The following is a 14,113-nucleotide window of genomic DNA, read 5'->3' as shown; positions in this document are numbered from 1 at the left end:
GACTATTTTGAAGAACAATTTGGAACTATGCCCAAAGGGCTATAAAAATGTGCATACCCTTTGACCCAGCAATAGCACTTCCAGGGCTATATCCCAAAGAGATCATACAAATGGGAAAAGGACCCATAGGTACAAAAATATTCATAGCAGCTCTTTTTATGGTGGCAAAGAATTGGAAATTGAGAGGATGCCCATCAATTGGGGAATGGCTGAGCAAGTTGTGGTATATGAATGCAATGGAATGCTATTGTGCTATAAGAAATGATGAACAGGCTGACTTCAGAAAAACCTGGAAAGACTTATATGGTCTGATGCTGAGTGAAGTGAGCAGAACCAAGAGAACATTGTACACAGTAACAGCCATGTTGTGCGATGACTAACATTGATAAACTTAACCCTTCCCAGCAGTCCAAGGATATAAGACATGTCCAGAGGCCTCGTGATGGAAAATGCTATCTACATCCAAAGAAAGAAGTATGGAAGTTGAATCGCTATTTTTTTTCTCTTCTGTTGAGTTTTGTTTTCTCTTTCTGATGGTTCCTCCTATTGGTTTTAATTTTTACCTACAACATCACTAATGTGAAAATATGTTTAATAGGAATGCAAATGTATATAGCCTATATCAGATTGTGCGCTGTCATGGGGAGGGTGATGGGGAGGAAAGGGGAAAAAAATTTTAAACTCAAAAGCATATGGAAGGGATTATTGATAAATCAAAATAAATTAATATTTTTTTTTAAAAATGCTGTCCCAGCCTTAAAGCCACTGCTTCAGTAATGAACCATCAATGCATTGCTACCTTGAAGTACTCATAATAAAATAATTTTAATTATTTTTGTTCAGAATTTTGCCTCCTTAATCAGGGTAAATGCCCAAACAAAGAATTTTACTTTTCAGCACTGGAATCTCATTAATTTAACCTAACAATAGGGAAATAAATCTCAAATTAATGAGTGTCTAGGTACAAGTGGAGATACATACATATGTATATATAGACACATATATGTAATTATGTATCAAAATGAATTTGGCTCATTTATTTTGACAAGTATAATTTAGTGTTAATTACTTATTCACCTACCTTATCACTGAGCAGCAAATGTCCTTTTGCCATTTGGCTCAGAAAATAGATCCTTTTGAGAATGGAACTTTTCTGAAGAGCTATTACAATCTCCTACAAGCCTTGATGAAGCTACTGTTTTCCTGGTGTAAGAAATAGGGAAGTTTCTCATCAGGCAACTATATACCTGGGCATTATTACTGGTGTGAAACATTAGGGGCTCTACCCATTGTCCTTTATTGCCTATGTGACATGCCTCTGATTACATTCAGACATTACTGTGGGTTAAGTAGCACTTCACAAGAATTTTTCCTTTCTATGAACTGGATCAGCTGAAGTAATTCTTTATCTGAACCACTTGATGTGACCTAAGGTTAGGTCCTGTGGAGCACAGTGAAACCAAAAATGAGTGTGATGGATAGGTACTTGAATTTTTCTCACCCTAGTCATCTGCTATTCCTAATGAAGAATCCAAGGCTTTCTAGGCCCATGACTGCCCACAACAACTGCAGAGACTGTCAAAGAAAAGTGGTTGTTTCAGAGACGATAATTGGAGGGAATTTATGTCTCACCTTGAGAGATTACATTCGTGGGAGGCTAAGTAGGAGGGGGAAAGAGAGGCAAAGAGAATGCTTTGGGCTGCTCTTAGAGTTTTGATGGAAGGTTGGCTTCCACAAAGAGATCTCAGTAGGATGGTTGTGAACAATGGAAAACCCAGGCAAGGAAAGCACTTACGGAAGCTTATCCCCTGCTGCATACCCTAAAAAGAGTGTTTACCTGTTACTTCATACTGAGGATTTAAAGAATATTGAGGGCAAATAAGCACTTGTTCTTGTACCCAATATACTTTGTCATTATGATTGTGTGCATTGTGTATAAATATAAATGAGTTTCTTTCAAGTCCTAGGATGGAATTCTGAGGTTCCTTTCACATCTCCCATACCCCAGTCATTGATGAAGGCAATACTACTTTCCTGTTTGACCAATTTCCTTACACATCATTTTGCAATTCCAGCCCTGTCTACTCCCCAATTTATTTCTTTCTTATATGTTTTTCTCATCTCTTTTAATGCTACTCTTCCCCACCTCCCACTCCAGGCCTGAATCTGAAGTGTTATTGGCCTCATTTACCCCTCCTCTCATCTTTAATTTTAAGAACTGTTTCTTCTGTATCTTTCCCCCTATTCACCACCCCAGGGAAATTGACTTAATAAGTCCATTTCTAGTACAATTTTAGGAACTTAGTGTAAAAATCCTATAGTGCAGAGAAAGTGGGTTCAAATCCCAGCTTTGCCACATGATAACTGAATGACTTTAAGCAAGTCTCTGGGCATCCTTTTCTTTTGGGTAAAAAGAAAGGATTGAACTAGATGCCTTCTAAGTGCCCTCTATCTCTGAAACTATGATCTTTCCCAAGAGTATTTGCATTTTTAAAAAGAGAAAGGTTGGAATACAAATTGAATTTCAGGATTCAATAGAGATACTTGGGAAACCTCTCAGACAGTCCCATGGAAGGGGCCTGATCCTTGCTCTCTTGCTATAACGTATCTTTTCTAACTTGCTTCATTATTTCCCTGTAATTCTCAAACTGTCCTTTAAGCAGCTAGTTATAGAACCTTTCATTTTAAATAAAACTTTTGCAGAATCCTTAAAATAATTACAATTACAATCCTTACAATAGATTGTAATATTTAATAATTAAAATCCTTACAATAAAATCTTTGTAAGCATTTTAGTGGCTATTACTTATGCTGCTAGATGATAAAAGGTTGATTTTATAAATTTATATGTACTTTTTCAGATCTATAATATTTCAAATAACATTTTAATAAATTTTTATTAAATTACCACTGTTGTAGGCCCTGGGAATACAAAGATGAAAAGTAGTCCCTGCCCTCAAGCAGCTTTAAAGACTGTACAAAATAAATATGATTCAAGGTAGACTGAAAGTGAGACAAAAGGGATATCCTGACAATGTACTCTGGGAATTTTTGATGAGGTAGAAGATAGTATTCCGAACAGGATCAGTTGTAAGGGACCTCACAAAATCTAATGTCCTCTACCAATAAAGTCAGAGTCCTCCCTACAATGTCCCCAACAAGTGTTCACCCAGTTCTTCTTTGGAGACTGACAGTAATTGGGAACTCACTCTATCCTGAGGCAGCCCCTTTTACTTTTAAACAACTCTAATTATTAGGAAGCTTTTTCCTTATGAAAAACCAAAATCTTCATCTCTATAAATTCCATTTAATCTGACTTCCATCCAGGATTGACAAAGTAATAGTAATGACTATAGATATTTAAATAAAATTTAAAGTTGTCAAGGTGCTTTACACATTCTCATTGGCACCTCACAACTAACCTGTCAGGAAGGCATGATAGTTTAACACCATTAACAATTTATCTCTATTTTACAGCTGAAAGAACTTCAGCTAAGGGGGTGAGGGTGGGGCAGTTAATTGACTTGCTGTGGGCCCAACAGCTAGAGGTAGGTTTTCAACTCAGGTTTTTCTGATTTGGAATCAAAACAACATGGAGTCAGGAAGACCTGAGTTCACATTCCAACTCAACACTAGCTGAGTGCCCAAGGTGAGTCATTTAACCTCTCTGAAACTTCAATCTGTAAGCATTTGTTTTGTTGTTTTCAGTCATGTCCAGCTCTCTGTAACTCCATTTGAGGTTTTCTTGGCAGAGATACTAGAGTGGTTTGCCATTTCCTTCTCCAGCTCATTTTACAGATGAATGAACTGAGGCAAACAAGGTTAAGTGACTTGCCCAGGGTCACATAGCTACTAAGTGCCATGAGGCCAGATTTAACCTCATGAAGATGACTCTTCCTGACTTCAGGCCCAGCTCTCTATTCACCTAGCTTCCCCATAAGTATGTCTTAAGCGCCTACTATGTGCCAGACATTTTGCTAGTTACTATGGATACAAGCACAAAGAACAAAATGATCCCTACCATAATGAGCTTTTATATTAATGGGACTGACAACAAGTACAGAGAGAATATTTACAGCAAAAATATGAGGTTTAAACAGTCACCCCTCCACATTGTAGGGTTTAGGGACATGTAGCCCCCCTTGCTCTGGAAAATCCAACTGCAATTTTTTTGGCCCTCCTTTCATACTAAAGAAGTTTAAATAAGTTAAAATACATTGATTTTATACAATACTATATATATATATATATATATATGTTTTATGCATTTCTGAGTTTCCAAACTTTTTCTGCATCATCTGCTAGCCTTTGTGTGTTGTCTGTGGCTTCTGCAAAATCCCCCAAAATTCTTATTTAATTTGTTCTGCTGACCCACTATATATGGAAACCACAATGGGGAAAGTCAAAATGTGGAAGGGAAAACTGTAAATACATCTATGTATACACAAAGCAGTTAAATGAGTAGTACGGGAGAAAGGGGCAATGCTAGCTATTGAGAGAATTAGGAAGGCATCTATGCTTCATCTTAAAGGAAGAGAGGGACCCCAGAAAATTGGAGAGAGTATATTCCAGAAAAATCCCACATGAGTAATGGAATGAAGTATCTGGAGGGGGAAACAGAAAGAAGGTTAGCTGGGCTGTATCACACATTGCAGAAGGGGAATAAAGTTCAGTGAGGTTAAAAGGTAGATTGAGGTCAGGTTGTGTAGGAAGCCAATGGAGCTGGTTGAGTTAGTTTCTTCATCTGTAAAGTGGGGATAATGATAGTCCCTACTAGACAGCATTGTTGTGAGGATCAAAGCAGATAACTACATTAAATGAGATAAAGAGTTTTAAAAGGAATGTCAATTTAAAAAACAAAGCAAGAAAAATCTAATGGCCCTTTCCCATGAAGGTCTTTCCAATATGCCATTAGTCAACTTTCCCTTCTCCAGCCTAAATATCCTTAGATTCTTCTATAGATCCTCAGTGTTATGGTATTAAATCTGTTCATCATCCTGGTTTCCATAAGCATCTCAGGGTTGGTTGTTTTTATTTTGCCCAAGTTTGTCATTCAATGTTTTGATAATTTGGACAGAACCTTGAAACTATCTGAATCATTGGTTGGTGACATACCCTGCACATCAGGATTATTAGAAGTAAACCAATATTTGAAATAGCTGTCATATTTGTATCCATTCTGAATTTGAGATTTGTCACTCTTTTTTTTAAAAAAATCTCCTATTATAGTCCATTATTTTTTTTTAAACTGGACTTGTGAAGAATTACTTCTACTAATGTAAATCTCTATGTTCTCTGCAATTTATAACCTCAGAGAGTCACCTAGGACACTGAGAGGTCAAGGGATTTGCCCAGAATCACATAGTCAGGATGAAAGGGACTGAAACTCAGGCCTTCCTGTCTCTAAGGCCAGCTCAACATCCACTTCTCAACTCTGCATCTTCCATTAATCCCCATTATAAATTAATAAGTTGGTCTCCCAGTGAAAATTAATCTCTTATGAGTTTGTGTGAGTTAATTTTCTTTGAGCTTGATTATGTCTAGATAAGTTAACCTTTGGGTTTTGAAAGATTCTTTCAATTGAGAGACCAGAAAATGGTGATTCCACCAAAAAGCAATAGCCCTAAACATTGCCAACTTCTCTTTCAATCAATGATAAAACTATTATTATTTTTTTAAACTTTACGGGGAGAATCATTATAGAGCAGTAGACAGCAGCACTTGACTGGAAACCAAAGGACCCAGGTTCAAATTTTTCTTCTGCCACTTACTGTTTTGTAACCTTAGGCAAATGAAATGATCTCCCTGGAACTTAGTTTTCTCATCTGTAAAAGGGGAAGAGTGGGGGCTGGTTGATTTCTAAGGTACCTTTCAGCTTTGAGTTTCTGAACCAATGACCATCTTGTTCTTCCTAATTCTATACTCCTGTTTATACAGCTCTAAGTACAGTGCCTGGCACTTAGAAGGTAATTAATAAATTCTTGTTGGTTGTTTATAAGTGGGTGTCTTGAGCACCTGTTAGCTATGAGCTGACTCACATCTTGTAGTCAGTTATAAACCTGCATTTTTTCCTGCTAGACTTTTGAATAGCCAGACATTTCTTATCTTTGTAAAGCATCTTTTTTTCCTCTTTAAGGGTACACTGCCCTAATTTCTACTTTAATTCATTTAAAATTTAAAAAACCCTGATATTTCCTGTTTTTATACTACTATCATTTCCAAAAATATTATTTCAATCTCACCTAAACAGAGAGCCATCCTTTGATATAAAGAATAAGAGGGGGAGAAAAAAGGAAAAGAAAAAAAAAACTTCAGCAAAACTAATAAACAGATCAATAGTGTTGAGGTTTAGGGGTGCTGGGACCCCAAAATCACAACACGTTGGTTCTGTCTGAAAGAATTCAACCCAAGCCTTCTTTCAGCCAAAGACAAAGTTTATTAGAACATCCGTCATATTGGGCAAACTCTTAAGGAATCTGAACATCTATGAGCTATTGGCTAGATTTTAGGAATCAGAGCCAGGATTTGTCGCTCTTAAACTAGGTTGATGGATAACTTTAATCATCAGTCTTATTATCATTAACATTTTGCTTTCCAGTAGCTTCTAAATTTTATCAAATTATTCATTATTCATTTTCCTGAGGCAACTAGTGGCACAGTGGATAGAGTGCTGGGTCTAGAATCAGGAAGACTTCAGTTCAAATCCGACCTCAGATACTTACTAGCTGTGTGACCCTGGACAAGACACTTAACCTCTGTCTACCTCAGTCTCCTCAACTGCAAGATGGGGATAACAATAGCATCTACCTCCCAGGGTTGTTATGAGGATCAAATGAGCTAATATTTGTAAAGTACTTAACATAGCTCCTGGCAAATAGCAGGTGCTATATAAATGCTCATTCCCTTCCCCAACCCTCTCCCATTATGGGCATTAGTACAAAGCATACTCTAGTACTCCAGTGGATCTGTGATCTCACTAATTTGGAATGTCCCTTCATTCAAGCACATCACGAACCATCCTTTGCTGCTGATCCTGTGCAACTCTTATCCATGTGTTCCCATAAATTTGCCATAAGATGGCCCACCACCTCATGCACCATCACCTCCAAAATGCTGGAGGCCTTCTTCAATTTCTTCTGACTCTTCTGTATTCTTTGAAGATACGCAGTGTACATGACTGAAACAGACAACAAAATTGGGCATTTCCTCGTGTGTGATATCCTCCACATGACTCTTCCCTTTAAAAAAGTCCATGAACATCTAGTTGGAGAAATTCTTTCCTAGCCTAGACTCCTTGTTCTTGCTTTCCTTAGAACCTTCAAAGGTTTCCAACATTCAAATAGAAATGTATTTTGGGATTCATTCTTAGTATTTGGCTCCTGTTTTCAGAGGGGATTCAACTGTTAGCCAGGCTCTTTCAATACAAGTCTAACTTATTAATAAAGCTTTGCTGTGACCCAAATTATCAGGAACAAAGACTCTGTAGTCCTCTGCATTGTTCCACCTTCCTTCCAGTGTACAAAGCAGCTTATGGTCCAGGCACATCTTCTCTCAGAGGCTGTGGGTCTAAATCAGGAGCCTTGATATTTTTGGTGCCATGGAGCCCTTTGGCACTTTGGTGAAGCCTGTGGACTCCTTTCTTAATAAGGTTTTTAAATGCATGAAATAAGGTGGCACAATGCATAGAGCTCTGGCCTTGGAGTCAGGAGCTACTGAGTTCAAATCTGGCCTTAGACACTTGACACTTACTAGCTGTGTGACCATGGACAAGTCACTTAATCCCTATTGCCTCACCAAAACAAACAAACAAACAAACAAACAAATAAATAAATTAATGAATGAAATAAAATGCATTGAATTACAAAGGAAAACAATGATATATAGATAAATTGATGACATATATCGAGATTTAAAGAAAAAAAGTTCACGGACCTCAGGTTAATGACCCTAGAATGAAATCAGACTGTGGAAAGCAAGAATGGTTTAAATATAAAAAATCCACTAATTTCACTGAAACTCCACTTGAGGAAACACCTGTATTAGCCATCATGCTCTTTGCAAATCTTGACCAATCTATGAAGCCCCAGAAAATCTCTCCACCTAGCCTCTTAGCAGGCACCTCCTCCTCTCAGCTCCCTTTTATGTGTTGTCTTCTTCAACTAGAATTTAAGCTCCTTGAGGGCAAGCACTGACTTTCATTTTGCTGATATTTCTATTCCCAGCTTTGCACAGGGCCTGGTACAAAGTAAACATTTAATAAATACTTTATCCACCCATGTAATATGGTCCTGTGTACCCACCAGTGACCACTGTGGTGCAATGGATATTGCTGTGGTCCTGGATGCGTGAGGACCTGAGTTCAAATCTGACTTTAGACACTTACTAGCTGTGTGACTAAGAGTAAGTCACTTAACCTTGCTTGTCTCACATTTCTCATCTGTAAAATGAGCTAGAAAAAATAAATGACAAGCCACTTCATTATCTTTGCCAAGAAAACCCCAAATGGGGTCACAAAGAGTCAGACATGACTATACAACAACAAAAATATATCAGGGAAACATGGGAGGGACAACTTCAGTTTTTTAGGATGATAGATTATTTTTGGGGCCACTATCGACAAAACATTATGTTTCCCATAGAAACAGAACACCCACACTACAAGAAAGACATGTTAGACTGTGTGTTTTGCCAGACTGCCAGGACAGTGGTTTCCTGCATGAGTCATTATTGCATGAGTAATTAACTTAATTCAGTGCCCAAAATCATGATCAGATAAACATTTCCCAAATAGATCATTATTATACAGATATCTTGCATTTTCCCATTTGGATGTCTTTCAGTCCCCCTTCCCCCTAGTTTATTATCTTGGTTCAGTATCTTTGAGCTTTACTCAAAATTTAAAGTGTAGGTTTTTATGATTCTGGAAGAAACAATTGCTTCCAAGGGAGAAAACATACTGTAAATTATATGTAAATGCTTTTACTTGGTTGTGTTCTTTTGCATTTGCACAGAGGATCATTTTAATTTACCCAAGAATGAAGATTTCAAGTGATTGAATGGAATGGGCATGCTTGTGTGTATAATTTCCATTTGATTTATATAGGATTCTAGCAGACACCGGGGCATTTTGCTTTAATGTAAGTGCTACTTAAAAATAAAATAAAATTATAACAAACAGCTAAGGATTAGCATGGAATTTCTAACTGTATTTCTAAGCTGCCCTGCCTAGTCAGGTAAAATAATTCTGGGTTGGGTAATTTGATAAGATGATACTGTAAATCTCTAAGCAGTAAAGCTCCATTTATTCAAGTACCCAAAGAAGGAGATCTGAAATGTTATTGACCAAAAAGAGCCAAACAACCTTCCCTTTTCTTTGTGATGACATAGATTTGCAATGATATTAACTAATTTTTACATTGGCATCATTCTTTAATTTTTTTATATCTAAGATTATTTTAGCCTTTTTCACAGTGAAATACTTGAAAATGCAAAATTGTAAAGGTTCTATTAATTCAGTATCTTCTCTTTGGACCATTAGAACATTTCCCAGAAATAAGAAGCTTTGAGTTGTTTATTGACAGTGAAAAGGATGTGACATTTTGACATTAATCAATTGCTGGATGAAGAGAGAGATAAGGGTTTAGATGTTCTAATGTTATTTTTCCATCACTGAAAAATCTAATGATAAAGGCCACTGGAATGTGAAAGTGGTACAAATATTCACTTCTGCCAGATTCATAACCCTGAGACTACATTTCTCTTGTTATTTCTTACTGCTATCTTCTCAAATGCTGAAAATTAATCAAACTTTATAGCTTGAAAATGTAGCTGAATTATTCATTCTTCTTTGTTGTCATTTTATTAAATGCATTTATGCTAACCTCACTTTAGCTTTGCATTAATTTTTTTAACTTAGATGTTTCTCATGAGATGAAGTGTGGTTTAATGGATAGAGAACTGGTCTCAGAGCCAGGAATATTTGTGTTCAGATCTACAAGTTCCTCCCACTAAGGGAAATGACTTGCCCAGGGCTACACACCTTGTTCCTCTATTCCCCAACATTGTGGAGTAGTAACTAGCTTCAAATCCAGGAAGTTGGAGGTTCAAATCTTAACTCTGACCTATCCTTGTGTGATACTGGACAAGTCACAGCTCCAGTGCTCAAAGCAACTCTCTAAAGCTATAAATGAAAGAGAAGGTGCAATCTGCATTGTTAGACTCTCCTCACCTAGGACTTCACTATAACAATGAAATAGGTCCAGTCCCCACTCCTATATACTTCAATACTACATTATGTATTGAAAGGATAGTATTTCTCCTCTTTACAACTGATAATATGAAGGCCTGGCAAGGTCCAAGAAAGGTGATCAAGATTTATAGTAGCAGCATTGGTAATTCCCAGTTCTGTAGTGCTAGCATACCTTCATATATGCCTTTTCCAACACATGGCATAGAACCCCAAGGTGAGGCAGAGCTTGACATATGACCTAGTCCAGGCCCTTTTGGACTTCCAAGATAAATTTTCCTTAGTACAGGGGATTAGAAACCATGAGTGGAGGAATTCACCCTCTACTTGGGATCATCTCTGGACCAGAACATACTCCCCAAGTATCAGTGGCTCAGATTTGCTGGTGTGTTTGCCCCAGAACTGGTCCATATTTGAGGGCTTTTAGCCAAAGGTACCGGGATGAAAATGACAAGACCATTTTAATACTCCTAAACCCTAAATGCACACTTTACAAATATTCTCTTATTTGATCCTCACAAGAGCCTTGTGAGGTAGATGCTATTATTACCCCTATTTTACAGATGAAGAAACTGAGGCAAACAGAGGTGAAATGACCTGCCCAGGGTCACATAGCTAGCAAGTATCTGAGGCTGGATTTGAGCTTAGGTCTTCTGGACTCCAGCTCCAGTGCTCTTTCCATTTTGCCATCAAACATAGATGGACACAGGCATGTATATTACAGAGATACCTACCTCTAGACATGCATGTGGCCTTTTTGCACTTTGTTTCTGGATTCACTCCATGCCCAGTGTTCCTTCCTAACTCTATCCTCGTGAACACAAGATCTATAAGACAAAAACAACTGGGATTTCTTAAACCTACAACCTAGGAACAAAAAGTGGCTGAATTCCAGGCTTCTCACCCAGGTGCAGGTTTGACTAGATGACATCTGAGGTCCTTCCCACCTCTGGGATATTGTGTCAGATTAAATGCTTGTTCAAGTTAATTGAACTAAAGTAAAGTGAATGGAATTGGGTAGATGGTAGACTGGTATGATATGTTTACTGAATGACAAATAAATCAATCTTTCTGGAATGAACGAATAATATTGGAAGGCTGTGGAAGTTAGATTGGGTCAACCCATAACAGATCTTCAATGTCAGGCTGCTAAAGTTGGATTTTGCCCTGTTAGGGAATGTAGAATTGCCAGAGGTCCCTTCTATGTCTAAATCTGTGATCTGATGGTCTTATGAGTTTTTTTCAGAAAGGGAGTGACATAGCGCAAATGTTGTTTTAGAAAGTCAATTCACTTTAACAATTTAACAAACATTTATTCATGTAAAAGTTATAAGTGCTAGAGATAAAAAGATTAAAAAATGCATAGTCCTAGGCATCAAGGAATGTATAATATAGTAAGGAGATAAAGAGTATCTGAGAATAATTGTATTAAAAGATGGAAAAATAATAGGGACTTAAGAGAAGTCACACCTGAAGAATTTGAGGAGGGAAGGTGTGAGTATTACTCTCTAAAAGAATCATGTCAGACTTCATGAAGCAGGGAATACCTAATCTTGGCCTTGAAGGAAGGAATGGGATGGGAGGGGTACATTCCAGGTTTAGGGAACTTTATGCACAAATGCAGAGGAAAAGAGAGAAAGAGTGTGGGGAGAAAATAAGAAATAGCTTGGCTGCAAAATAGAGTGTGGAAAGGGAAGTTATCTGAAATGAGACTTGAGAGTCCTGGAGTCACATTATGAAATATGGAGAGCTTTGAATGCCAGGCTAAATAGTTTATACTTCATTATGGAGTCAGTGTGAGATCATTGAAGAGTTTTTATCAAGGGAGTAATGTGATCAGACATGCGAATTAGGAGGATTTTTTTTTTCCCGACAAGCTTGTGAAGGGTGAATTGTAGTCAATGCAAGAGGTAATGGAAGCTACATTTTTCATGAAGAAAGTGAAAAAGCCAAAGGAAATTGATCTGATAAATTTCCCACAAGGGAAAGGGAAGTGGTTGGAAGGCTGGGTGAGTGGGAGGATGATAGTGCCATGAACAGAATGAGGAAGCTTGCAGGAAGGACAGATTCTAAGAGGGTAAGTTTAATTTTGTATATGTGTAGTGGGAAGTAACTGATGTAATAATAATAATAAAAAAATAAAAATAAATAATCATAGCTGACATTTAAATAGCACTTCCAGTGCCAAGCACTGTGCTAAATTCTTTACAACTACTACTTCGTTTGATCTTCTTTACAACAATGGAAGGTAGACACTATTTTTTTTTTGTAGTGAGGCAATTGGGGTTAAGTGACTTGCCCAGAGTTACACAGCTAGTAAGTGTTATGTGTCTGAGGCCAGATTTGAACTCAGGTACTCCTGATTTCAGGGCCAGTGCTCTATCTGCTGCACCACCTATCTGCCCCTGAAGGTAGACACTATTATCATCCCCGTTTTACACATGAGAGAACTGAGGCTGGACAAGGAATCAGCAAAGGATCCAGAGAATTGAAAAGGCAGACAAGAGGGAGATGTGCCATAGAAGCTAAAGGAAGAGAGAGTATCAAGAAGGAAGGAGTAGAGTAGATCATAGGATCATACACTTAGAGATGAAAAGGACCTTCGAGGTCATCAATTTCAACCACCTCCTCATATAGGTAAGGAATTGGAGGCACAGAGAGATTAAGTGACTTGCCCAGCATCACACAGCTTACAAATGGTAGAGTTGGGATTCAAATGAAGGTTTTTCTGACTCCAAGTGCAATGTCCATTCCACTATGTCACATTGCCCTGAGCTGATGTGTCTAATGTTGAAGAGGTCAAGAAAGAGTCTATGGATAGAGCAAGGGAGTTTGGTTACTCCTAGTGTATCAATATCAAATTTATTCTTAAATATCTTGAATTTCTCAAGGACAAGGTGGTTTGAAAGAGGTTACTGTCATCTTATTGAATTAAAAATATCTCCCATAAACTAATACTACAAGAGGGCTAGACAGACCAGGAAAAATAATTAGCTTATCCTCAAATTACCCATATAATTAATAACAACAATATCAAATACCAGAGGAGATGTTTCCCATCAAGAATCAACCCTGATTAACAATAATTGGAGGGCTCAGATTCTTAAAATCTAGGCACTGCTCACTAATGTTCATACTCCTTAAGAGGCTGGCCAATATGGACGGTGTTCTAATAAACCTTGTCTTTAGCTGAAAGAAGGCTTGGGTCAAATTCTTTTGGGCAGGACCTGGATGTTGTGATTTTGGGGTGCCAGCAGCCTTAAACCTCTAAACTTCAATATCTTTATGGCCTGTATAGGGAAAACTGCCTAACTCTAAGTTCTTTTCCAGCCACGACTGGAAGGTATGTAAGCCTGCCCGTCTTCTTTCTTGCCCTGCAGTTGGGGTGGTTCTCCAAGCACCTGAGAAGGCTTTGAGATGATTTTCTGGCAGACAGTTATGAGGCTGTCTCCCACTCAGCCTGGTACTCTCAGGATCTCAGTCCACTGGTTCAGTTCGAGGCCATGGACTTGGGTACACCTTCTGCAGTGTAGAGAACAAGGACAGACGCCTTATCCGGAAGCATATGCCCAATTCTTTCAATTCTCTCGGTGCTAGGCAATTGGGAAAACTGCAGATGCTTTTTGGTTCCCTGGGGCTTACTCACTCCCTTACCTCTATACCCATGAATCCTCCTTCATGGAGGTTATAGGGAAAAGTTACAACAGCTAAAAACATCTTAGCAGATTCTAGAGATTTTGTGATCAATCATTAAGGAGTTTTGAAACTTCTCCTTACAACCCTGGTCACTCCTTTCTCCCACTCCCTTCCCTTGAATTGAGTGGGTATCTGTTAACCCTTCTCATAGGAGAAGAGAGTTTCACCCCC

This window comes from Phascolarctos cinereus, unplaced genomic scaffold (assembly GCF_003287225.1).
Source record: "Phascolarctos cinereus isolate Bilbo 61053 unplaced genomic scaffold, phaCin_HiC Scaffold_1;HRSCAF=81, whole genome shotgun sequence".
In the NCBI taxonomy this organism is placed as follows: Eukaryota; Metazoa; Chordata; class Mammalia; order Diprotodontia; family Phascolarctidae; genus Phascolarctos; species Phascolarctos cinereus.
Note: the sequence above shows the minus strand (reverse complement) of the source record.